Source organism: Lepisosteus platostomus, chromosome 17, assembly GCF_059453375.1.
Source record: "Lepisosteus platostomus isolate fLepPlt1 chromosome 17, fLepPlt1.hap1, whole genome shotgun sequence".
In the NCBI taxonomy this organism is placed as follows: Eukaryota; Metazoa; Chordata; class Actinopteri; order Semionotiformes; family Lepisosteidae; genus Lepisosteus; species Lepisosteus platostomus.
The window spans coordinates 6,990,053-7,017,757 of NC_142627.1; the positions used below are offsets into that span (position 1 = coordinate 6,990,053).

Consider the following 27,705-nt stretch of genomic DNA (forward strand, 5'->3'; position numbering starts at 1 on the left):
GCCCTTCTTGCTGTTCTGCCCTGCAGACCAGGCCGTGTGAAGTGACCGGGATAGTGCCGACCTATATGGACACATGCACAGTTGCTGCCCCTTTGGAAACAGCTCTTACAAAGTGTGCAGCAGTAGATCGCTTGTTCCCCTTTTAAAAATCCAAATAAACCGCTAATTTCTCAATGCAGATTAAACATTTTTTTTTCTTTGATTAGATCTGCAGCAGGCTGTTGCTGGGTGAACATTCATGCATGTTTTTCTCTGAGGCTAAGAGCTTTGGAAATGTCCCAGTGGATGTCAGGTAACCCCCAGGACCCGTGGAGTTCAGCACTCGCTGTATTTGGCCTGTTATCGAGAGCTGGCTTTACAGAATGAATTCTGAAACGTACTGTACCGCGTCATGCACACACTGAAGTAGCTGAAGCAGCAGTATAACTACCCTTTCCAATAGAAGTGAAAGAGTATGGATGTTGTGGACAGGAAAAGTGTTTGGCCTGGCATTCAAAGGTCTACTTCACCTGCATTTTGCTGCAATTACTGTACTCTAGACTAAAGAGGTGTATTCTTTCTTTGCAGTCACTTGCAACACTGAATCTGGTGTACTGCTGTTCTCCTTGCAAGATGTCTTAATACCTCATTCATTCTCTGGCCATCATGGTTGTTGACCATGGTGACACACTGTTGCATTAAAAGCGTGATTTCAAAACTTACTTCTTGTATCTAAGAGGAAGGAAGTGATCAGGGGAAGTTTCGTATAATTTAAGCAGCTGCAGACTTTAATTTGTTCTTGTGAATCTCTGTGTCTTGTGTGATGCTGTTCTCTGGTCATAAATCTTGAATCCAAGCTTGGATAATGGTGGTATTGTGGAGTACAGTGTCCAGTATGTTCCCCCTAATAAAACATAGTACTGATGATGAACAAATCCCTCTAGAATACAAAATAATGGCAAAACCTGTCTGCTTTGTGTGGCACTTAAGGCTTCTTTGCCTTATTTTGCATTAAATGTTTTTTTCCCCCAGGAAAATAAAAATGATGAAACAAAGCCTGACACAGTGTTGCTTAACTTTAACAAGATCATTGATCTTTCCAAATTACTGCTGAGGAATAATAATTTAAAACCTGTCCTTGTAGGGGATCAAGTACAGTTGCTATCAACACAGAGGATTGTGGGAGTCTGAAACAAGCTGCCCATTCATGTTCAAGCCGATTCTCTTTTTCATATGAAACGGCTGGATAAAACCCTCAGATAGATCAGCTGTTAACTACCGAACAAGTTAGAGGAGCCCAGTGGCCTCCTCATTTGTAATCCTTCATTAGTTCAATGCTGTATACAGATGTCAGTCTTTCACACCCGTATTACAAGTAAGAGGTTTTGGACAACTGGATTTGGATGGGAACTCTTCTCCTTTTTACAAAAATTCCCCCTTTTACAACATCAGCTACTTGCACACTGCTTTCATGGCATGCATGACTGATTTCTGCTCACCTGGTTCCCCATAGGGAGCCTGCTTCTTCAGAGCTGCTAGGATACAGCCATTATAGCATTACCCATTCATTTGGGCTAGATAGAGCGACCTCCTTTTGTTTGTGACTGCTGTTTTATTTCAGTCTTTATGCTTAATCTGTTTTTTTTTCTGCTTAGTCTTTGTAAGCTTTTTTTTTCAAGTTGTGTTTTCTGGGATTCCCCATTGACACAATTTCATTCATGCAGTGTGCCCCATTCGAACACTCAGGTTCTGTTCATGACTGATTCTGTGAACATGGGGGTGCTTTCCACTGCTGTGTTTGATGCCTCTAAGAACTGCGATGTGACCTTTGATTAAAGGTGTTTGGGGCGGCGTTACTATAGCTGTTTTTTTTTTTCTGTTTCTTGTAAATGCGTTTCTAAAATATCAAAATTAAGACTGCTGTCGGAAATCTTGAATTTGAGACTTTTTTTATAAACTCAGAAAGTATAAAACATACCACCCATAAAGAGGGCGACGAAAATGTAAAAAAAGTCCTGCAATATTGTGGCTTATTGTGAAAGAACATGTGCAGTACAGCAGCCAGACATGGTACTCGTATGAAACATGATCGCAGCACTACAGTAATGTACTGTAGCAATACTGATACATCCTGTATGATTGAGGTCCTCTAGTTTAGAATGCATGGATTTGGTGGTTTTAAATTGAAATTCTGGTAGCTTCTACTAGACTACCAGTGCAGATCTGCAGCTGGGCTGGACTACAGAGAGCCCTGCCTGCAAACACCTGCCTCCCCACTGTTGTCTGAGCACATCTCCACCTGTCTTTTGACATCCAATTGACGTTTCTTTATTGCACAGGGCTGGCTGCACGTTTTTGTCAATGGACTGGCTAGCGTTGTGGCATGAGGTACAAAAGAAATCCTTTACGCACGTCATCAGACTTTGGTGTTTTGGGGGATGGACGTGTGATATCTGAGAAGAGTGCATTTGGGAGCTGGAAAAAAAAAAGAGCCCTTCTGTAGACAAAACATGTAAGTGATTGGTGACCCTAAAGCGGACAGAACCCTTTTTGACTGTTTTATGATTAACTGGAGAAATCGAATCATTCCTTTCAGGTTAAATATGCCAGATTTAACTATACACATGAGTAACAGAATTGTACAGTACTTGTTCTAAGAGTTACCTTAGGCTCTTATTTTGCACAGAAAGCGTTAAAATAAAAAAGGTGAGATTTTGCTGTAAAAATGTTCCTCTTTGCCCTGTGCCTGAATTTTACTCTTTAAATGAAAATCATTATGCTAAATTTCCACAAAGTTAGGCTTTCAGTGGCAGAGAAATTGTTTTTCTTTGATTTTGATTAAGAGAATAAAGTACAGCATAGCTCACCACAGCATAAGTATGTATTATTTTTTACATTACTGAAAACAATGTAGAAAACACTTGTGAAACACAAACAGCTTTTATGTGGTGCGCTACCATTCTGCTGCATGTTGTAGTGCATTTTATTATGAACCTTTTGATGCTCCTATCAGCAGCTTCCAGTAAATCCTGCTATTGAACTACAACTTCTTCATAAAGAACAGGAAGCGGTCGGCCTGAAACCTGCATTCATAAAAAAAAATTTGCTAGGTTTTAAAATAGCAAATGCAAATTGGCCGTTACAATGCGGCCTGATATGTTTTTGAATATTTTTACGGTTTTCCAACTCATTTGGAAAGCAGAATGAGTTGTTATGTCAGTAGTAGTGACTTCTACCAGTTAAGACGCTGTTAGTTCGCTAGAGGCAAAAGCACGCTGGTACTAAAAATCTCGAAACGAGAAATTCGAATGGAAATTTGTAAACCTCAAAAGAGTGTGCGCTTCGATGCTGCATTTCATGCCATCCTAAATAAATGTTTTTTTCTGCTCCCTGCTCCTGCGTACCCGACTTCTGAGCTAAAATCACTTCCTTCTAAAATGATTTCGAGGCTGCAACAGGTCTGTGGTTTAATCTGAAGCGTGTACCAGTATGCTTTTTTATAATGTGAGGTAGGGAGCCCGATGAATCATTCTGCACTTCAGTGTCTCAGGTCTATGAGGATAACGGTTACACAATGAAGTTATAGAAGATGTTTCTCTGCTCTTCCTTTTCCAGGGGGCAGATACCTGCTCCCCAGTGTAAACTAACTAGAGTAGATCCTCCCAGGGAAAATAAGGTTTATGGCAGATAGCCTGGCATGTAAAAGAGTGGTTTTAAATATGAAGTTACGACTCATCTGGGAAGCACGATGATTCACTACAGAAGTAACACAAAGCTGCCCAAGAGCAGCGTGCTCTGAGGGAGCTGTGTTCACTGTATTTTGAAAAATGAAAGGTTTCTGTGAAAGCTGTACAAATACCTGACCGTAGGAATGAATGGTGGAAATTTGATAATATATCTGACGACATTTTAGGGTCTTGGTTCATACAAACCTTGTTGATTTAATGTCTTTCACTCAGAAGTGAAGTAATGAAATAATGAGAGACTAGGGAATTATCTGATGTGTGTTCACTGTGCCTTATTTCACTGTTCTAGACTTCCTTTCACTTAGGTCTTTTGTTTTTCTTAAGTCACAAGTGTCATGCTTTTTAAAAAAACGCTTAACACTAGTCCCATCTTTGAATCACTGGTATTGCGCATTAAGCCTGATTGACGTTAGCTGTAAACCTGGGTCAACCATGAGGTTGAAGGTCTAGATGTTGTGAGCCTAAACAACTTTGGAATCAACAGTTTGTTTCATTCACTCAGCTCCACAGTTTAGAGCTGCCAGTTCTTTAAGATTCAGCTCTATGGCTGTGGCCCCTTTACTGCACAGAGGAAATGAGGACCTGCAGACATGCTCCTCTGACACACCTGAGGGTCTTGCACTGCGTGCCCGACAGCACTTCACAGGAGAGGGAATTGCCAGTTTTAGGGGTGCCACGTCCATGGCTGACTTTACAGCAAGCCTGCAGGTAGGTGCCTAACCAGTCACATTAGAGTCCCTATACCCTGAGCTGCACCCCAAAACTGAACATGAAAACGTAGGTTACAGATGAGTAGCAGTCATTTAGCCCATTTTGTAGTTAGTAGTTGAGTGATTCAGGGTCTCATCTAGCCATTTCTTCAGAGAAGCCAAAGTACTGGCTTCAACCACATGGCCAAGTAGCTTGTTCTGTACCTTCACAACCCTTTGCATGAAGATGTGCCTCCTGATCTTGATTTTAAATGCACTTCCACATGGTTTCCACTTGTCCTCCTGTTCATGTTTCGCTGTTCATCTTGAAGACATCTGCTGAATGTTGGATACTTTTATCAGGTCCCCTCAGACAAGTCACAGTCTTGCAACGAGAGCCCAAGCTTCCCAACACCCACCTTGTCACCACATGGGAAATCCTGGGGACATGTGTGTTCTTCACTGGTCGAGCCCCCTCAGGGGATCTGGAGCTGGCCCTTGTGGGGCTGGGCTGACAGGAGCCGGGCTGGTTCCTGACCTCAGGGGCTTGCCAGGGTCCACCTCCTCCTGCAGTCCACACTATCCTGCCTGGAGAGTTTCTGAGGAAGAACAGCTGACATAGCTGAATGTGACAAGGGAGTGCATTAAGTTTCTTGGTCTCCCTGTGTAGTACAGGGCTATAACACACTGGGCAGGTATAAATAAGGAAAAAGATACTGCAGAGTAGATTGTGATACCTACATCCCTGCACTGTGGAAGTTTGTTGATGATTACAGCAACAGTTGTTTTTGAGTTTTTCTTCAAAGCTCTGATAATTTTCTATCATCAACTGCAGTTGTTTTCCTCTACCTGTCTAGCCATTGCCAATGGCTAAGTACCCCAGTGGTTTCCTTCTCAAGATATCCAGATTGGTGGTTTTGCTATGGCTGGTTTCTGATAGAATTCTTCATTTCTTTCATAGACAGGTCTCTAGTTTTCAGTTTGGTTTAGGCCTTATGACTGTTTTTAAGGCTAAATTCCACACTAAACATTTTCAGCTCTTCTCTGCACAATAAATTCAAAAGGAAAAATGTAACGAATAAGCCAATTGTTGCAATACTGCAAAAATAGCAATTTTGATATAATTGTCCCACTACTTATGGAGGGTACTATATAGTAGACACTACAAAAAGCTAAAAGAAGCTTCTTTTGTTTTACATTGTGTGTCACAATATTTGGGTTCTGCAAGGTTGTGTCTAAAAAATACAAAGACACTGGGGAAGAACAGGGTGTGTAGCAAAGAACAAAATTGTGCATTATTCATCTGTTAAATCTTGTATGACTTATTGTGGTTCAGCTATATTTAGTAGGTGCACCACAGATTTATGCAGGGACTTGCAGACTTATTGAGGTGAGATTGACAGAACTGTCAGTCCTTAAAGAGGTAACTGAAACGGGTGCCCTTTCATTCAGACAATAAACAAATCAAGTACATAAAAATGCAAAATATGTGGTTTGATTGTTAAGGTAATGGTATTCTTGTTCTTTCTTTCTGTCCCCTTTAGCAGTGCTGCACATTCTAGCATCTGATGCTTTCTGTAGCATTCTGGCTAACGTAGCACTGTAACTTAATAGGTTCTCTAATCACAAAGGATCATGTTCACACATGCTTGCTTTCTGCAAGTTCATGAAACCAGCTAAAAATGTCACCAGCTCCCTGAAGATGTGTGAGGTCTGTAGTTCTCTCTTGTTCCCTTCTTGTCTTGTTCTGTACTTCAGCTTCCAGTCCACGTTTCTGCTCATTAGATCTCTACTGATGGTTGAAAGGACTGCTAAGGATTTAGTAAAAATAGCCTTTTGTTTCCTCCTCTTCTCATCTCTAGTGGCATTAAAACCTTGAAGTTGAGAAAATTGCATTGGTTTGTAATCATGTACACTTTCTTTGTACTGGAATTGCATAGCCTCACAAGATAGCTGTTTGGCTTTTTTCATTGCTACAGTAGGTGAACAAATACAGCTGTTCTGATCTTGGATGATACCGCCTGCTGTGTTAACTCATTAGTAAAGACTGGCCAGAGAGCTCCAGTTTGCATGAAATTGGAAGAGTGCAAAGAAGGCCCAGCAGTTAGTGAGTCTGCAAGAATTGAGCAGAGATTGGTTTGAAAATCATTGTATAATATAAGAAATGGAGGTGGGGGGGGGGGGGTGAGGGTTATAATCGGGCTGGCAAAATTCCTAACATACTACATAACAACAAACTAAAAAGGCTTTCCTGCTGTTTTGTGAACAATGTGACAGAAATGCTTCCCCCTGGAAAATTAGAAGCCAGTATGCAGGTTGTTCCCTTGATCAGTATAAATTATTGGGTGCTCTTCACTTGTAATGCACACTAATGGGGTAGAATGACGAGGGAGAATTGCCTAGATTCTCATGCTTTAACAAGCAGGGCATTGAAGCTTAGCTATTGGACACCTTAGAGAGGCTATTCTGTATATTTTGATAGTTCTGGGAACTATTCATGGGACTATTGTAATGCAAAAGCTTGTATAACACGCTCACACACCTACAAGAACTGTAGATAGGTTATGAAGTCTATGGGGTTTGTTGCATACCTTGCCCATCTGCCTGTCTGTGGCTTTTTCTGGAACAGTGTAATCTAGCATCATCTTTGAAAGATCTAAGAAAACCACACATTCTGCGTGGTGGTTAGTACGCCACTATGGTGTACTACCGTCAGTACACACCACTGCTAGTACAGTCAGAGCAGTGCAGACAATGGTCATACTTATTCTTCCTCATCAAGCTTGTGTTTTTAATTCTTCAGATTTGGAATAGCCAGACGATTTCCTGTTTGTACACTCCCTATCTTGTCTACTGGCACTCAACACTTCTCGGCTTTCCACCAGTCCTACAGGGCCACGCAGATGAAGACAAATCGATCACCTCTCCTGTCATCTGCTTGATCTTCCGTGCCGTGGAGCCCCCAGTGTTGACAACACAGCCAGGGGTGGCAAGAAAGGCTGGCATTTCTCTCTCCAGTGACTCCGCAAGTTCGCCGGCACCTTGGGATCTGAGGGAGCCCTTTGTGTATGTCGAGCCTGATGGCCAGGTCTGTGGTGTCCCCTTGGTAGCCTCTGGTCACAGTCAGCTCACAGCTGCTCGCTGAAGCAATCGGAAGCCTCTGGGGCCGTTTTCTCCTGCCTAAGGTAGCATGGCGATAGTTTGGGACAGTCGTTCAAGTTTCATACTGAATGTAAGGTATTTTGTTTTTGGATGGGTTTTTTTTTCCAGATCATGTCATGTTTATCTGGATGTGCAATTAATCTCTGTTACATCTTGGCACAGCAGTTGCCACATAGATGAGTGCAAGCTTTCTAAAAAGCGTTTTCCACGGTTCTTAAATGGGCTTAGCGCCATCTGCTGACAATGCAGAGAAGAACATACCTGTCTCTCCTTGCAGTCGTCTTATCGGAGAGGCGCCCTCGGTTTTCTAGCTCTAGCCCAGCGCACTGTTGTGTCTGTTATTGTCACCAGTTGCTGTCGGGATATTAGGAACTTGCATTTCATTTGCCGTTTGCAATTGGAATAGATGAAGGAAAAATTGAAATGTGTATTTATTCCCACTCGACTCATCTGGTTGAACAAAGGATGAGTTTATCAACTGAAATGAGAAGGTGCCTGGCAAGCAGGGGGAGAGATGTAGAATATGAAACAAGCTGTCGATGCTGATACCATGAAATCAAGAAACAGCTGCATCCTTGATACTAGATACTGAAAAACCAGATGAGGTCCTCCTGTTCAGAACCGCTCCTATGTTCCTCTATGTTGTCATTAAAGGGTAGTTGATAAGCGGAACTTGGAGAACAAGGGTAAGTTATGTTTTGACATACAGAGTCAATCCATTTGTCTGTTGCAGTCTATCATTGCCTGTTATTAATCTCGCAACAGCAAAAATAGCTTTTCGAGCCTCCAGATCTTCAGAAAGCAGGACTGTTTTGCCCTGCAGGGCCTCAGGCAGACGCTGCCGAATTACAGGCTGGATGGATGAGCACCTCCTCCTAGCCCTGGCAGCACCTGGCCGTCTGGGCCCCTCAGTGTAGGGGAAGGTGGTTGCACTGGACCAAAATTCAGGTGAGCAGTCTCTGGAGTGTAGGCCCCTGCATGACCCCTAAGATCAGGGTTTGGTGTTTGAGTCGAGCATTCCTGCTGCTATTCCCCGCTCTGTAAATCTCCCATTCCATAGTCCGTTCACAGTAGCCGATACTAAGAGATCAAGAAACAGCTGCTTCATTGCCAAGTAAGGTACTCCTATTTGTAACCATTCTCTTATGATCCCCTTTCACCTCAACTTCTCCCTGGTCAAGCCTTTTCATACAGAGCTTCCACCAAGCACTGACACAGGAGGCTGAAGACTTTTCCTATCGATGTGTTTTAGTTTTGGATTTTTCATTAACGTTTGCTGACATATAGAACTTTTTACCCATGAAAAATGTTCAGCTTCAGCCTTCAGGTTTTGTTTAAAAATAGTTGCTTTGAAAAACGTGTATATTTTACATTGTTTAGGGTTCAACAAAACAGAGCATTTTGGAAGAGGTGAATTTATCTGCAAGGCACTGTGTGTCATAGGATCCTGTAGACCAGTCAGTGATACAGTGGTCTTTAGGTGAATACAGGACCAGATAGCAAAATCTTTACTATAATAATCTTTATTTTATCAAGTGCTTTTCGTGGAAGATGATCTCAGAACTCTGTCCTTTTGTGCAGTGAGCTTAAATACTTATACTTAAATAGATAAATGTGCGTTAGGTTTATTGCATAAGCCTTGGGTAGATGTTCATCATTGAGAAAAGGAAAACCTATAGATTAAATAGGAGTTATTGGCAATCAGACATGACCTGTCTCTACACTCCTCTTTGGGATAGTTGTCTCAGCAGAGCAGCAAATGTGTCTGTGAGGAAAAATAGCTGTTTTGGATACTGTGGAAAGAATTTCAGGATGTGGTTAAGCAATCACTTTTATTATCTCCCATCTGGCCTGGATGAAGTGCTGTGTCTTCTACAGGAAATTCGTTCAGAAAAATGCAAACAGAAGGGTCACCACCTGGGATACTTGACTCTTGTGGTGAAGCTGCAGATGGAAAAACTTCATGAGTGAAGGCCAAAATCTTAACTACACTCACAAAAGAATCTCGGAGTATTTGGAGTACGGGGGAGAGGCGGTCTGACTTATTCTGCGATCCCATATGTAACAGAATTAAGGGCAAGAATTGTTCAATCCCTGCAAAGGTGCACCCCTTTTTTGCCTGATAATAGTGTGCATTCACTGGGCACTGTAAATATCTCGCTTGGGGTTTTGTTTTGCGACGTCGAGCTCTAAACTCAACTTTGTTCTATTCCAGTCATCTTGATTTCCTGTCATAAATGAATGAAATCTGCTTTTTCAAAGAGAAGACCTAAAAGATGGAGAAATAAGATGAAATGGAAACAAAATTGATTTGACCTGAAGTCTGCTTAAGGTCTTTGAGAATTATTCCTGTATGATTCAGCAGTGCATCTCTGTAGTTGCCTAAAGCTTTGCAGAAATGTGTGAGTGAAGGTAGTACAATACATTTACTTACAATTACTGTAAAATTATTTCACTAAATTATTTTTCTAGGTATTTCACCATCAGAAATAAGCTCATGCTCTATTCCTGCCCTGGGTTTACACCAGCATTACAATTTGGTTTCATCTGCTGCTCCATTACACTAAATTACACCCTGTCTATTAGATGTAATTGACTTGAGAGTGGGCTGTCTAATAGTACAGCACCCCTCTCAGACGTTAAGCACGGCAGAACTGTGTTTACAAGCAGTGGTGTTGTGTTTAGCTGTGGGAGGGGTCTTGGAGGAGAGGGGCTGGCTTTTATTCCAACCAAAACTGCTCTCTTTCTCTAACTGGAAGATCCTTACGTGTTATCTAGTCAATTTGATATTTGATGAAGTTGCGACTTCTAAAGAAAGACTTATATAAACTTGTTTCTTTGCAGACAATGCATATTGACATAACTCACCACTTGAAATGTATATATAACACCACCTGGGTCTACAATACAAACAGCCAAAATATTTGCTTCAATTGCTAAGACCCTGTTGATCTTTGGGAGTCCTATAACTTATAACCAGGTCTTATAACTAGGTGTTACACTGCCATCTAGTGGACTAACAAGAGTGGTGCTTAATGTTCCTGCAAAACCCATTATTTTGAGGCTGTCGGCTGTACAGAGTAGAACTGTACATCTAAAATGGACAATTCCACACAGGACCACTTCCCACTTTGACAACAGTGAGTGTCATTGTAATCATTTGTGTGCCAAGTAAGGTCTTAACAGGCGGTCAGTAAGCATGTAATTCTGAGGTCACGTCTTAACCTCTGAAAACTGTGAGCTGCAGCTGAATCTGCCGGCTTACTTTTTGCTGTCTGGATTTTGTGTAGAATTGTAAGAAGTGTTCCTTATTATCCCTTGTGTCCATTTAATTTCAATGTCCAGGGTGTGAAAAGCCAGTTCCTTTTCAGTCTCCACACAAGGTAGGCAATCTGAATGCTTACAGCTGATGTATTGGAAGAGACTTGATCAAACAGCAGACCTCACTTAGATTCACAACCAGGGGAGCCTTGTTAATACCGTCTCAACTCTGTGTTCAGTATTTGGTCATCATGTAGTTCTACACACTTGTTGATGTCTGTGACAGGGAGGTACAGTGCCTATAGAAAGTCTACACCCCCCTTGGACTTTTTCACATGATATTGTGTTACAGCATGGAACCATGATGGATTAAACTGAGAATTGTTGCCACTCATCAACACAAAGTACTCTATAATGCCAAAGTAAAAAAAATCCAGACATTTTACTAAATTAAAAAACAGATAATAAGAATTTGTGCCCATTCTTCTTGGCAAAATGGCTGAAGCTCCATCAGGTTGAATGGGGACTGTTTGTGAGCAGCAATTTTTAAGTCCTTCCACAGATGCTTAATTGCGTCGAGGTCTGGGCTTAGACTGGGCCACTCCTGGACATTAACCTTTTTGGTTGTAAGCCACTCCAGTGTGGCTTTTGCTGTATCTTTCGGGCCATTATCCTTTTGGGAGTTGAATCGTCTTCCAAGTCCCAGTGCTCTTGCGGATTGCAGTACATTTTCCTCCAGGTATTTTCCGTACTGAGCTCCATCCATGTTTCCTTCTATCTTTATGGGTTTTCCAGTCCCTGCCGCAGAGCAGCATCCCCAAAGCAGGATGCTGCCACCACCATGCTTCACTGTAGGGATGGTGCTCTCAGTGTGATGGGCTGTTTTAGGTTTGCACCAAACATAAAGTTCAATTTTGGACTCATCAGATCCTAGAATCTTCATGGGCCTCTTGGTGGCCTCCCTTACTATGGCTCCTCTTGCACAGACACTCAGTTTTGGAGGACAGCCAGTTCTGGGCAGATTCACAGTTGTTCCCTATTTTCTCAGCCTTTTAATGATGGCCTTCACTGTGCTTCGAGGTATATTCAATGCCTTGGAAAATTTTTATATCCTTGCCCTGACTGGTATTTTTCAAGAAACTTGTCTCGGATCTGCTTGGAATGTTCCTTGGTCTTCATGGGGTAGTGTTTCCTTGGAAATGCACTAAGTGGGGAAGCTCCCAGGCTCAGGTGTATTCATTCTGAAATCATGTGAAACACCTCAGCTGCACACAGGCGGACTCCAGTCAAGTAGTTATGTGACTTGGACAAGAGAGTTGTTCACTTCAGAGGTAATGTAGGTGTGTCAAAGCAAGGGGATGAATACTTATGCATTCAGTTATTTTCTGTTTTCAATTTTTAATTAATTTAGTAGAATGTCTGGATCTTTTTTTTTAATTTGACATAGGGTACTTTGTGTTGATGAGTGGTAAACATTCTCACTTAAATACATCATGGTTCTATGCTGTAACACAATAACATGTGAAAAGATCCAAGGGGCTGTAGACTTTCTATATAGTGTCTCTCGGTTCTGGGACCTGAACAGGGTTGGGAATCTGGATGGCCCAGTGTCTGGGACCGTGCATCAGAACTGTTCCATGACCATTTAATTAGTTGTCATGATTGAAGTATTATATTTTGTGAATTGTAGAGAAATTGGTTTTATTGCAGGCTTTCTTGCTGTTGTTTGAACGCTATGTGTTATTCTTAAAATTTCAAAAAGCCTTATGAATGTAACAGTAGCAGGGTGCTCTCTGAATTGTTTTTCTTCTGGCATAGCATTTAAACTGTTCAGAATCTGGTCTTTGGAATTGCACTGTATGTGACAAAAAGGCTGCAATTCGTACTTGTGCCAATAGATGGCAACAATTCCCAACGTTTTTGTTGAGCTGACAACTGTGAGCCTCAACAGTTGCCTTCTCTCTTCTTCTGTATTCCTGTTTGATTGGGCTTGTGATCTTTGCTGCCATTCATAACTAGGTGATTTATACTTTGCAGAACATAACTAGTTGGTTTAGGAGAGCGGTTGACTTTTATATGTACACTTGTCTGGCCTAATGTTTCCTAATGTGACTTTCTTTCCTAAAATCAGTTCTCTCCCAGCTATATCAACTGTATGCGGAATAAAGAAGTGTAGAAGAAGAAAATTTGGAAGTGGTTATGGGTTAATACTTCGTATTCCTCTTTAAACTTACCATACCAACTCATTCACTGTTACTTTGCCCTCAGAATGTAGACCAGCTCTTTGTGTCACAGGTGCACTGTTCTGGGAGTGTTCTGTAATGGCGCAGTTTGGGAAATGAGTGACTCATGGACTCCCGGAACTGTCTGGTGTGACAGAGACCCCCAGCTGCTTCTGCTCAGTGAAGACTCCCAGGAAACTATCAAATCTCCAGACACAACAGTGTTCGCTTACAGGTCTCTATCTCTAGCAAAACAACCTCTCTTTCAACATTGGGTGGAGACGGAGATATTCTTAGATCACATGTAGTTTTACTCGTGCAGAAACCTTGTTCTTGACCACAGATGTGCAGCAAGGTTACAGTTTTCTACGACAAAAACTGGTCTGGGGCCTCTTTGCATTTTAAAAACCTTTTAAAAATATCCTTTCACTTAGTTTTTGTGCATGACCTTCCACTTATATGTATGTGTTTCTGTTTGTTCTTGCAAGTAAAGTAGGTTGTCAAGCCAGATGACGTACAGTATATACTTCTAGCAAACCACAAGCCAGCTGCATTGTGGCTGGTCTCCACCAGGTAGAAGACCTGTTGGACAAAGAGACTTTGGACACTGGGGTTGTAATTTGCAGTTGTGTTGGATGTTAATTGTAACTGGAAGGCAAGCAAACAGTAATACTCGTAGCAGGCTTCTTTGTTTGGAGGATCAATTTAATCCTTTATTGAACTAGATGAGCCACTTGAGAAACATACTGCTATCTACAATGAAGCCCTAGAGAGCAGACCTTCTGTGCAGCAGGAGACTTACAGGAGAAAACTGAGGAAAGGGCTTTGATCAAGGGTACAACAGTAATGTACCAGAGCCCATGATTCCCAAAAAGTAACAGTGCTTTTCTTTTGTGCTTGTACACACTCTAAGAGAATGTTTGTACTGTTGGTGAAAATGTGTAAATAGTGGTGTTTAAGCATATTCTTTATTTTAATATCCCTTAGTGTTTCAGAAGAAATCTTACAATTAAATACATCACCTCTCACTTCAGGCATCACCTGAATGTCAGTTTTATTAGTAGTTTTACAGTTAGACATTTATTACAGCTACTTGATAATTACACCAGATTTCCTTTGGCATATTTCTGTTTTGCAATGACTACATGATTTGAACATAATTCATAAGAAGGTTGCAAATAAGAAATCTGTTTAGCTCACTTGTTTGCTAGTAGCTAATTGATTCAGGGAGCTCATCCTTCTTCTGGTATGAAGCCAGAGTATCAGCAAGGATGGACAGCTTGTTCCCACCTGATGTGAAATATGCTTCCTATTCTCCAATTTAGATGCTCTTCCATGTAGTTTCTAGTCGTGCCCTCTGGTCTGTGTTTCCCTGTTCATTCTGATGATGTCCATTGGACTGATTTTCAAACACTCAGATTAGCCCCTCTCATTGTTTTCTCTGTTCAAGACTAAAAAGGTTCTGTTTCATCAGTCTGGGACAGTCAGTTTATGGGACATTCCACTATCTTATTACACTATGTTCAAGGTTAGCAGGTCGTTTAAGGTCAACTACATACCAAACAAGCGGTTTCTCACAAGCCTTGCAAACTCCTATCGTGACTCATTTTGGAAATATGAAGGTTTTATGTCCTGTGTCTCTGTGAAACTGCATTTCATGTTTGCTAGAAGTGACCAAGTGATTGGGTGATTTTCAGTGACTGCTTAAAATTCAACGCAGAATGAATATTTTGTTAACAGAAGCAATTTTAAGGCCCTGTTTTTAGGACATGAAGGGTTGTTAATTGTTGTTTTAAAGTTATATTTATACTTTTAAGGAAAAACAGTTTTCAAAAACCTTTTGAACCTCCTTGCTCACACATTGCTTTTTCTTACACAGTGAGTCAGGCATAGTCAGCACTATCACTATGTGAGTGATACTGGTGTCCAAGGCAACATCTTTTCACAATATTGTAAACTTTTGTGGGTCAAAAGTGAACATAAACTGCTATTTTTGCATTTCTCTTCATTGTATAGCTATGAATACACTAATACATTATTTGCTTTCTTTTGCACACATCCAATTTCTGTGCTTAAACTCTCTTTCTTACAAGGAGGTGGGAGGGGGGGAGTCCTTCTAGACCCTCCAGCTGTACTAACAGTGATACGTGACACTTGTTTTTCTGTTTCGGGTGTGACTTTTTGTAGATTTGTAAGAACAGCTGCAATAATGAGAGCTTTATAGAGACCTCAATGCTTGCTGGCACTCCAGCTCACACGCAGGAGACATACCTCGTGCACATTCGCTTGTTGTGACCCTTGTGGGGATGGGGGTTGAGCTGAAAGTGGGGGTTTGTCTTTACTCAGAGAAAGACGGGAGAGGTGCAGGCCTGACAATGAATTGTAATGGTGGGAGCAGTCATATGTCTGTGGGGGGGTGGAGGGGGGTTTCTGGGGGGCGCCACACCAAGAGGTGGCGGACCAGCACCTCAGCAGGTGGCTGGATGGATAGTGGCGCTTGAATGTGATTGAGTGCCGGGCGGGCGCAGTGACTCAGAAATGCACCCAGGCCTCTTGTGGTTTCCTTTCATAGCTTCCCAGACACTGGGCGGATTGTAGTTTCCAAATTTAACAAGAAAAGCGCAGGTGCTGGTGAAAGAGTTTGGGTTTTCTTGATTTTTGCCAAGCAAGTTCCTGAAATAACCAGCTGATAGACTTCTCCGGAGGCCTGTTGTCTTTAAATCCCTACCGTCACCGTGCAGCAAAGCATCTTGGACGCTGTTTGTTAGCGTACGAAACAAAGGCGCAGGCTCTTTTGTTCACATTCAGCCTTTTCCCCCCTCTCAGACTGTGACTGTACACTGAGGGACAGCTGTTCAAAGAGTCTCTGAAGTTTAACACGTTTCCTAGAGTTCAAGACAGTCGCGTTTCTTAGAAGGTCACCAAGATTCAGACGGGTCGTGGGGAAACTGTTCAAATCACAGCGCAGCAGATATCAATGCGCATGAGTGAAGATGAACCTTAATTGGGAAAACGTGCTGTTGTTGCTTGCAGATGGGGGAACAATCGGGTTATGAGTGAACAGCTCCAGACATACTGTACCACAGACAACTCACGTCAAGGCAAGAACAGATCCCAGTGCTCTTCATAGCCACACCAGTACCTGAAGTACAGGCATCAACAGTAAGAAGGGAATTTTAAAAGTACTGGGCAGAAGTATGGTAAAGCTCACTTATTTGTATTGTTGGCCAAAATACATGTTTTCCCTAATGTTGTTGTTTTCAATACAAGGGAAGAAAATGTTTTGACATCTGTTCTTTCACTCAAATCCTTTTTGATTTCTAGGAATTTGCTCTTAAGTGCTGGAGACATTTGGGTTTCACGTCGTGAGCTCATGCCTTCCCACAGTTGGTGTATTTTGCGAAAAGATCCTTAACTTCAGCTGGGATGGGGACCTATCAAAAAGAGCAGCCTGTCTTCTCAATGGGCCGTTGAAAGGATAAAAAAAAATTCACAGAAAAGAATCATTCTCCCTTATCTCGTCGTATGTATTAAGAAAACAATTATGTCTGCATTCCAGAAACAGTGTTCATAATTACGGTCTCCTCTGTATTGACTCCATTGTGAACAAAGAAGAGCTGTAAACTGGGGTGCACCAGCTCAGTGAATTTTATCATGGGACACTCGGCTTACATGCACCCCTGCTTAGGCTACTTTATTCATCTTGGGCCTGCACAATTATATTTTGTTTACACCCACTTGCAGTTTATTTTAGGAGTGAAAATCTCCTTTCACTTGCACGACAAGACCACTTTTACACGGAGACTTGTGTTTTAAGCTTGTCCTCTGCCTGTTTGTTTCGTTTTCTGCCTACAAACCTTCTGCTTCTAAAAGCCCAAAGGAAACCCGAGCGGCAAAATCGTGAGAGGATTTATCCGTCCTTCCTAAAAACCTGACTGAGGGACAGCTCCTTGGGGGATGAGAGAGGGAGCTCCAGGGATCAGTCTGGGACGAGGGGGCTGGGCTCACGTGACCGGGAGCCCGTCTGGTCAAGCTCAAGCCTGGCTGTTTGTTGTGCAGAGACCCAGACTGCAGGTGCTTAATGCATGAGTGTATGCTGACTCAATTCGAGTGTGTTTGGCTGATTCACATGTAGATGTTCCCTTTTTTCTTGTCTAAATGTCTCGGTTCCCTCTTGAGTTATCACAGAAGGGCGAGCTGCAGCAGCAGCTCTTGCCAGAGGGCTTCCATGAAATAAGGTAATGGATCTCAAACAGGAGAAATTCTTCTTTGGGAACTCTTTCAGTCATCTCTGTAAAACGGCCTGCAGTGCACTGTGGCGTGAACAGAAGGCTTTTGTATTTCTCCCCAAAGATCGTCTTGTGGTGTGAAAAACCCTGTCTTTTCCCCCTCATGAGCAGACCATTACTTTAAATTATGAAAAAAAGGAAATCTGTGATTATAAGACATGTATGTTACATGAATTACATTAATTCTGTACAGTACAGGCAGTGCAGTGGAACAGCAGTCAGCACAGCTGCCTCACACCTGGTGGATCCTGAGTTTCTGTGTGGACTGGGAGACCTTCTGTGTGGAGTTTGCATGTTCTGCCAGGTACTTGTGTTCATTTTGTAAAGGTGCTCTGATTTGTCTCCACTTTCCTTGCTAGAGAGGTTAATTGATGTCTCTAAATGATTCTAGTTAGTGTGAACATGGCGTCCAAGAAAGAAAGGCTCCAGGTTGCTGCACCTCTTACCAGGAGCAAGGAGCTTTATGATAATGAATACATGCCTTAGTTTGGCACAGGGTGCAACTGGCTTATCCCTAAGGGGCGAATCAATGGCTGAGACCTGCTAGGGTTTGAGACAGGAGGCATCTGAAAGTGTCTCTGACTAAAGTAAAACTCCAAACTCTTTTGATTTTTAAAAAAAGTATTTAACGGAACTAGATAACGAAAAATATCTAGTATCGATGAAGTAGCAAACTTTGACAGTTTTACAAATATATAGCTTACGAGGTTGCAACAAGCGCATTTTACTAGAGCAGTAGAAGGATACACATTAATTTCCTCGAAACAAAGCCCATCTCAATCAGCGTGTTTGACTTTCTTCTTTTGGGTTTGAGAGATCAAAGTCAGAGAGGTGTTTAATCTCTCCAGGTTTGGTTTATGATGTAAGAAAAAAAGTTACATTTACATCTGCTGTTGTGAAAATGCTGCATTTTGTGGTTTGTCACCTGCAGCTTAAAAGAAAAACGTGCTCTACTTTTGTTTATGCCAGGGCAGAAAAAAAACAAATAATATTTTTTTGTACTCGTGGAAGCATAGCAGTTGTTTTTGCAAGCAAAGCCATGGTACAGGCTGGGAATGCAAATATGTAAAGTAAATGCTTTAAAGAACATCTCACACAACATTACGAAAACTCATCTTCTTAAATGCTTTGCCTCTTGTTCAGTTGGAGAAATTAGTAAACCTTACGATATGTGAGTTATGTCGGCATTCAGTGAATGACAAGAGTTGAGTCCACGTCATCACAACTTCTCTCCAGCTCCCACCTGCGTTTGCGTGTTTGTTCTGGTGGGGACTGGAAATTACACTGTTCCCTTGGCCAGGTCTGAGACCAGGAGGTCTAAGATATTTATGAGCGAATTGATTTAAGAATCTCATCCAGTGGTTTCTTCAGAGCAGCCAGGGCATCGATTTCAACAACATGGCTGGGCAGCTTGTTCCATACCTCCACAACCCTTTGGGTAAAGAACTGCTTCTTATCCTCTGTTACAGTTATAAATACACTTCCACTCAGTTTCCCACTGTGCTGTCTGGTTTGTGTTTCACGGTTTTATTCTGAAGAAATCCACTGGCTTGACTTTGTTTATGCATTTGTGCAGAAACAAAGCATAGGGAGGAATAAATAAACAAAGGAAATGATTAATTATTGTAAGGGAGCAAGAAGAGTGAGCAATGCCCTGGTGATCTTGCATGACCAGTGAAAGTGGGAAACTCTATACATGCTGTCAGGAGTAAGTTTTGGAAAGACTAAAGAACAAGATACAGGTAGAATGGCAACATTTATTCTGCGGCTACAGTGAGTTTGTAAGAGGGTAAACATAACTCATAACAAATTGTTCTTTTTTGTGGCATGTGTGAAAATGTCAAAAACCTGTAAAGATAATTAAAAAATGTGAATCATGCAAAAGAAAAAAAACATGTTTTGTTGTGGCCAGAGTGATACCTTGTGGAGCCTGAAATGCAAAATAAGGTGGGAACAGCAGTCATTATATGAGCAAGTGATATATTGGCTCTGTTTGAAACACCCACCATAGAAACACGTGGTGGCCTTATCTTCTTAACATTTCATTTCCACGAAAAAAACGTCTTTCGTCAAACCTGAAAACGATCATGTCTAATGTTTTTTTTAATCATAAATGAACATCTTCAAAGCCACGCCAAACAACCCTGTGCTATTTACCAATCCCTGAAATTGTTTATCTTTCAAATAAATGACAGCAAGCTGTCTGTGGTCGGCCACAGAGAGCAGCCAGGCTGGTGACTTCCCCCTGATAGATTAGATTCTAAATTGTCAAAAGCCAGGTACAGTAGTATCTTAAATCTTCATCACGCATGGGGAAAAAATATGAGAACTGTGATTTTTTTCTGTTAGTCATTTTAAAAAGAATGTGTTGCGCCCCATCTCGTCTTAATGGTGGTGCTCTGGGTATGCTGCTGTTGCCTGAAGAGCTCCACCCAAGCGTGATGCAGTTGCTGATGCCAGTGTGGGGTCCCAGTGCCTGCTATTCTGGTGGGCGTTGTTTCGGAAGCTCCGCGCTGACACACTCACGTGCTGACAGGTCTGGCCAGTTCAGAAGCGCGGTTCTGCCGATTGCTAACACTGCATTTAGGTTTCTGGTGTATGAGGACAAGAAGCGTCTCGCAAGCTATCGTGCCCGGCCTTTGTTGCAAATAAACAAAGCAGTCAAAGTCTTCCTGAAATCTGAAATCTTAATATCCGCCGGATCTTTCCCTTTTAACGAGTACGGCGTGTTAACCCATTTGACCTGGTTTAGTTCCACACTGGAGATCACATGTCTGGCCTCCCCTTAATTCAACTCCACCAGCAGTGACTCTGCGTTCCTCCTGAGGGTACTGAGACCCCTGCTCAAGAGCGGCGGTGGTACTTCCCGAGTGGATGAAGTGGGCCCTCTCCTGTATGCTAAACATTTTGGGATCCTCTGGGGGTGAAATCCACTATATCAATGCAAGGATTTATTATGATCATTTTTAGTTCTGATGCCAGTTGCCTTACATTTCCTATTTCTCTCTCATTTCAGCGCAAGATGGAAATGGAGGAAAACCAGGCTTCCTGTAAGATATTCAATATCAGAAGATATCTGGAGTGAATGGTGGGTTGTGCTTTTGTAATTAACTGATCTGTCTGTAGAGCCTACAGAGTTATAAGAATTTCAAACTATTGGCTTGTTTTAATTTCCCTTGGATTGATAGATTCTGAGCTCTCAATGTCATTCAGGGAAGTCTAACAAGAATGTAAGAAACCAGCTCCATTTTTCTCTAATGGTCAGATCCTGCATCTTAGGCTGTATACTACTGTACTTTACAATGCTTTTAACTAAAGACAGTGAGCACACAAATAGAGTTAACACACAGAAAAGGTTTACAGACTTACTTTGATCTAATTTGGGTTTGCAAACTGCTGAAATATTTCCAGCTTGTTATCCAGTTTCGGTGTAAATGTTTGTACATTTGAAAATGTCATCATTTCCCTCCTGCCCCTTCAGTATAATGATGACATTATTCAACATTTATGTTGCAGCGGGATACCTACTGCGTGAGTCTTGTTAGACTATATTATATTCCTTCATTTTTATCCTTTTCCTTGTTGTCTCCTTGGCCTCTTCTCAGTGAGACTTGTTTCAAAATATTGTTAGAACAGGGGAAAAAAAAATATCTATGCCTTACATTGTCTGGTTTGCTCCGATAATTGGTGAAATATCGTGAAGGCCCCACACTTGATTTTATACCAGTTACTTGTTTTGGAACACTGGAGTCAATAAGCTTGTCCTTTCTGAGAGCTCTTCCAGCGTGTTCACTGGATGCTCTCGTCAGGATGGTGCTGGTGGCCTTTGGAAATGTGACAAGGCTTCAGCCCTCAGAGGCCCCACCTCTCATTTTGCGGCAAGAGAAAAAAAAAATCAAAAAAAGAAACGGACCCCAAGGTTTAATCTGCTTCTGGTTTATGACCGTAAAAATCTATTTTAAATCTCGTTCTGAGAAACCTGCCCCACTCCCCTCACCTTTGGGACGCGGCCCAGCTATTAAATGTTTAAAATTGTTTTTCTTTTCTTTTTTCTTGGCCACTCGGTAACCGGGAGGCACTTTTCCTGGGACACAGCTATACGTTGTCTATCCGACGTATGGTGAACTTTCAAAATAAACCGAAACGGAAATAAGTGTGCTACTCCTGTTAAACTGTAGTACTGGAGTTGACCTGGGACTGCACCACACTGTACAGTCTCTGAACAGGTGCACTATTTGAGAAAGACAAATTTGAGGTTTGTGAAGTCATAACAGAATAGTCTAGTCAGTGAAAACAATAAATCTAACTAGATTCTTGTGGAAATGTGAACTTGCTGTGCAGACTTTCCATTGTAAATGTTCAGAAGGGTCCTTGTTTGCACGCTAAGGGCTTCACTGGCTAACAGAGTATCAAATATATAAAGTATGCTGTTTCCAACCACTATACTGAAACCCTTATTGTCCTGATTTCTTGTTCTCTAAATAAAAGGAACTCGTTTTTTCCTGGTGATATGACTGTCCTGACCACAGCTTCACATGTTTGCTTCACAAGCTACACTGACTGGTCATTTGCATTTCCCTAACTGAGATATCCTGCGTCAGAAAGAGTGCTGGGCTAAAGAGACCGCTCTGAGATCACAGCAGCACTGCTCATCTCAGTGAATAGCCACAATCATACAGTATTTAACGTCTTTGAAATATCAGCTTACGAATGCCATTCAGACAGCGGCTAAAATGTCCAGGGACCTTCTACACAAAGAGAAGAAGAATGGTTTTGTGCGGAAAATGACAAGAAGCCAAAAAAGAGACTTTTTTTGTAATCTTGGCTGAGCTGCCAGTGGGAGTTTTAAAAAGGCTCCAGCTCAGTTAGGATCTGAAGCTGGCGTGATTCTGTGCCTGCTGGTATCTGTACAAGATCTTTAATCCTTTCACACCTGCCTCTTACATGTTCAAAAGGAGGTTTTTCTTACATGTGCTCCTTGAATGGATTGATGGCTGGGTTTGGAGTTCAGGGAGAATAGGTGACAAAGGTGACAATAGGTGATTTTGTCTACTGTGAAAAAGTCATAACTTATATTCTTCTTAAGAATATAGCATTTCAGTGTGTCTTTTCTTGCAGTCCATATCCTAATATTCTTATAACCTGACTTGACCATAAGCTGACAGCAGTGGACCTGGAGGTCATCACTTGGGTCTGCGGTGGGGTAACCATCAGTCTCGAAGGGTAGAGACCTAGATTCAGCAGAGAACTGAGCATGTCAACGTTTAAGAGTTGTCATAGACATTCCCTGTGTCCAAATCTTTCAGCCCCCATCTGAAGAGACTTTCAGCTTTTGCCCAACCTTTCCTCAGCTGTAGATTAATCCCCCCCTTCACTGAAAAAAGTGTGTGGAACTTTGTGGTAGTTATTAGCTCCAAAATGAAAGAAATCATTGCAAGGTTAGTTGGAGTATCTATGGGATGACGGGTGGATCAGTGCCTTGCAGAGATACTGTAGATGATTTCTGTACAGGGTTGGACAGGTGACATGTGGAGTGCGCATTGTGGTTGCAATGGTTTAATATATATGCACCCTAAATTCTTCAACCTTTGGCAATCCGTCCTTCACCCTGGCTGTGCTCTGAAGGGCCCATTCCATGACCTTGGATAGATACATGTGGGATGTGCTTGTTTAGGCGTGGCTACAGTGCTCACTGGTTATATCTGCTTCTGCCATAAGTGCTTCAAATAAGTGATTTCACTCTGGAAATGGGCTAATGGGTCAATTGTGGTTGAATGTATTCGCCTCCGAGGTTTGAATCAATAATGTGAAAAGGAAATTGGAAGACTGTATGTTCTTGTCTTTGCTTTTTTGACATGGTATTTTATTCTGGCTACTGTACAAACCTGCTTCACAAGAAAATCTCTGTTATGTTTTGGACCAAGAGCTGGTTTTCACTCTGACACAAAGGGTGGCAGTTCTTCTGCAGCTGACTCACCACCCCATTTCCTATTACTCACAAAGTATTCAGGCAAAGCACCTGGCCTCAGTAGCCTCATATCACTGTCTGACTGCACTAGTTCTGCTGTAGCTGAAGGCCATGTGAAAAACAAATAAGAGTGCTGTTCAGTCTTATCTTTAGGGCCACGTCTTCAAAGATCACCCTCAAAGAACAGGAAGCCTCTTGCCATATGACTGACCATAGCAGGTGCTGAGCATTTGCACAAGATGAGCCTTGTGCTGCTATGGAATTCTCAGCATTAGAGGATGCTGGAAGAATAAAATGTTCCAAATGTGTTTGTTTTTCCTGCATCTGTTATTTTGTTATGACGTAAAGACAGTGTGAATAATTACAAATTAATCTGCTATATTTTGACAAGGGATTGTTATTGTGGACTACAAATAGCTGCGGCAGTCTTCACTGTTTTAGTATTAAATAACATTCCTTAACTAAAAAGCTTCTGTGATCAGTATTTTAAATGTGAAATATTAACACCTGTAACAAAATTGACGCAAACCCAATTAAAATATTCAAGCTTAAGAGTTTCTGGGGAAACAATGTTTTTCAGTGAAGTGGACTGGATTATGTAATCCATTGAACTAGTAGATAGGAAACGTTCCCATCTGTAATCCATGCTGCGGTTTAAAGATCTGAATTTTCATTGGTATAAAGGTGATGTACAGGGCAAATACCATGCAATGTTAGCGTTTTTTTCCTTTGGAGGGGGAGTTTTGTCAGACTTTTTCAAGTTTATGAAATACTTTCTCTCCATAAGGAAAATGTTCTGTTTTGAGTTTTAATCCATTGCAAAGACAGGATTTGAGAGAACCTTTTTCAAAGAGAAGAACAATGAACACAAAATGTGTACATGAGCAAATGATTTGAAACTTGTCATTATTAATTAGTTTGTGGTCCTGCTTCTTTAGAAAAGTTATTTTTTGATCTTTCAAAAGAATGGAGAAAGTGAGTGGTGCAAGCTTGCGTATGTTATTAATTGTTGTTGTATGTGTAATGGCATCTTATGAGCTCATAATGTTGTGCAGTATTTAACAGGATGGTCTAACAAGCTGCAGGGTTCATTTAATGCTCAGTTACATGGTGCACATTTGAACACGATGCACTATGAGTGACTAAGTAAGGTGGCACATTCAGGCTCATAAACGTGGATGGTGATACATTGTAGTCCAGCAAGGTAACATTTTCCATCCCATTGAAAAAACAGCTTGTTCCTAGTAAGGGTCACGACAATCCCGAAGCCCATCCCGGGAACACAGGAAATATGGGATTCACAGACGTTTCTGGAAGTCAGTCCAGTCTGGTTATACTGCACACATTAAAATCAGTTAGGCAAGGTATTGTTTCCAACAGTTTTAAAACAACACACTGGCTTCTGAAGCATATTTTGATAGCTTGCTCCTGCCTTGTATTGAAATATTTGCCTTGACTTTGTAGCTATCAGTTATACAGGTGTTTGCCACAGAAAGCTGCAAAGGTTTCATTAATTGAAGTATTTATTGATTGCATAATTTCTGAAATTACCGCAGTGTGATTGCTAGCCGTAAAAGCTCGTCTAAGACATTTTGAAAGTGCCTAAACGAAAGTGGTTTATTAATCACAAGAGCAATCATTTACCGTGATTCTCAAAAGTCCCCTCCTATTTGCAACATGAAGATTTTACACTGCCAAGGACTTTTCAAATTACAAGAATTATAGAAGAGCTGATCAGGAAATATGTGCAAAATAAGGCTGAATATGTTTAAAAATAACTTACAGTGCAAACAATTGACAACGTTTTTGATTATTTTTCTCTATACGTTTATGAATATTTCCAATATGGCAAAAATTAATTACAAAAATAATGAAAACTTCATTTTGTTTCTGTTTTAGGAGCGAAGCCATTGTCTGCTGGAGAAAATATACTGTAAAATATGACTGAAATCCTGTGAGTATTTTAAAACAGTGACATTTGTGCTAGCTGAATAATGGAGTCAGAGGTAGATCGCACCTTAACAGCTCTATGTAAATGCGATCAATCCGTTTTTTTTTTATTAAAGTTTGCACTAAGCAAGATCGAAAGTCTCAGATCTACATATTGAGTTTCTTTGGGAGAAGAAGGCAGGAAAAATTCTTTTTTACATCTAGAAGGCAATAGTTTTTTTCCTTAATTATAGTCTGGTGTAACTAGTCCCAATTCCAGCTGTATCTCAGCTCCATCACTCAAAGACACATTTGCAAAATCCTCCTAACGCATGTGGCACAAGATCTGTCACATCAGAAAGGCAGGATGAATACATCAGTCTGCCAAGTAATACAAGTCCCTTGCCACTTGTTTAGATTTGAATGTATTGCAGCTCAATTCTGAATGCCTTTGCAAATGTCTGAAGCTGTATATTGTTATGTAGCGTGCAGTGAAACAACATGAAGTGTCTCTCCTGCTGTAAGGCTGTACAGGGAGGTCCAGTAAGGTACTGTTTTTGTTACTCGCCAGTTCCCAGTCCAAGCCTTAGCCCTCAGCTTTGCCTCTAGCTCTGGGTAACAAGCAGTGAGAAAGCTGCAGGAGCTCCAGAGGCTCAGTCCTTGGTGAAAACCAAGGGCCTGATGTACAGTAAGTGCAGCCAGCACCCCCTGTTTTCACTAGCTTGCTTTAGATACAAGTACCTGCTGGATCTTGACTACTGTATATGTACAAATTTGCCATATAGGCAGCCTTTCACGTGCTGCTTGAGTTGATCAAATGTATTGCCTGAAATAAAATTACCCAAAACAACAAGAACAAAATGTCCTTGTCGCCATATAAGGCATCACGTCTCGGCGTTTGTTTACGGTGAAAAGCAGGGCCTCTCAACTTCCATTTTAGTCCCATAAACCCTTTAAACTGGTCATTACACACTTCAGTTTGAAGCCTGACGTGGAGTGTATAATTTGACAGAAGCGTCTGCGAGCGAAACGGGAGCAGTTGGGATCGGGCCACGGGCTTTGTCACACGGCAGGAGAGTCCGTGGAGCCTCCCAGTTTGGGATTGCAGAGGAGGTGCTGAGTGATTTACGACACTGTCATCCAGTTGGGCCGTGAGAGCTGCACTCTGAAGGATGCACACCATTTAAAAAAGAGGCTCGCAAAAGGAAGTTCCCAGGCTTAAAATAAGTGTGCGGGTGGACACACTGGCAAAGCAACTTGCGATGATGTCCTCTTGAAGCACTGGTGTTCTTTATTCATTTACGGGTGTCTTTCATAGCCTGCTGCGGAGAACTGCCTTTTCAGAAAGAAATCAAAACAAAAAGTAATATCTTGCGATTGACCCTAAGTATTTGTCAAGATTGTTTACAATCTGTTACAATCTGCGCCGTTCTTCACAGTACAATAATGAACACTCGCATCAAAACAAGTCCTTGCAAGTCATTTCCTTAAAAAAAAACTTTAACCAAACCAAATGTAAAATAAAAGTCAAGGAATATTTAGTAATGATTTGCGGGTTGTTGTTTTTTTTTTGTTCTGTTGATGGGGGGCGCAGGACCTTCGAGGTTGTCTGTTGCAGGACTGCCTGCCTGGTGGCTGCAGTATCGGACTGAACAGCTCTGCAGCCGGTAACACTTTGTTTCCTGGCTTCACCCATTGATCAAGGGATTTGTCGAGACCTTCTCATGTGGTCCACACTTGAGCCAGGAACCCCAGAACCCATGGAAGAAAGGAGCCAGAGCCAGTAACAATGTGAGCTCCAGCTTTGTATTTGCTCTAGGGAAAAGTAACAGTGCAGAGTTGCTTTCATGATAGATTTATAAATTATATAATTCAGCGTTATGGTTTACATGTCCATTAGAATTAAACAGCCATGTTTAATTGCATTCATAAAAATTAACAGTGCAAGTATTGCACCAGATGTCTGTAAAAACAAAAGCAAGCTGATAATAATTACTGACTACAGACAACTAAGACTGAATAAACTGCATACAGTATGTCAGATTGAATTCAGTCTAATAAACTTGCTCTGCTCGTTTCTTGAAATTGCAGCAGATGATATGTCTTGGTAATGTGGAATTACAGTATGTGTTTGCAAGACAAGCTCAAGTTGAAGTTTTCTGCAGCAGCAGCCTGACACTTTTTGTTGGAAGCAACCTGCTCATTTTTGGTAGATGAAGGCAGTGAATCTGGTTGATATGGGGTTTCCAAAATACCTCTTTTAAACGGGAATTTTATTGTGTAAGAGGTGAGAGAGACTGGAACATGGGATAGACTTGGCAAGACTATTGTGCTCAGTAAGGTCCTTTTACAATCTCCCAGTGTCTCCAGACAAAAGTCCAAAAGGCAAAGAGCAAACATGTCACTGATTAATTCAGCTTGCAAAGTTTCGTTTCTTTTAAGTTAACAAATTATTCAATC

The 27,705-nt window shown here is 41.5% G+C and overlaps 1 long non-coding RNA gene across 10 annotated transcripts in view; it reads left to right on the plus strand.

The window, feature by feature from the left end:
* LOC148646023 (uncharacterized) overlaps positions 1-27,705 on the plus strand; it is a 95,876-nt gene that overhangs the window by 2,962 nt on the left and 65,209 nt on the right. For 6 of the 10 annotated variants that reach the window (XR_015927874.1, XR_015927873.1, XR_015927872.1 and 3 more), the window contains exons 2-3: positions 20,365-20,436; positions 25,216-25,270. This is a non-coding gene — a long non-coding RNA (uncharacterized LOC148646023). Of the gene's footprint in view, positions 1-16,092; positions 17,653-20,364; positions 20,437-25,215; positions 25,271-26,839; positions 27,037-27,705 lie in introns of all 10 variants that reach the window. The other 4 variants (XR_015927868.1, XR_015927867.1, XR_015927871.1 and 1 more) reach the window with 4 other exon arrangements.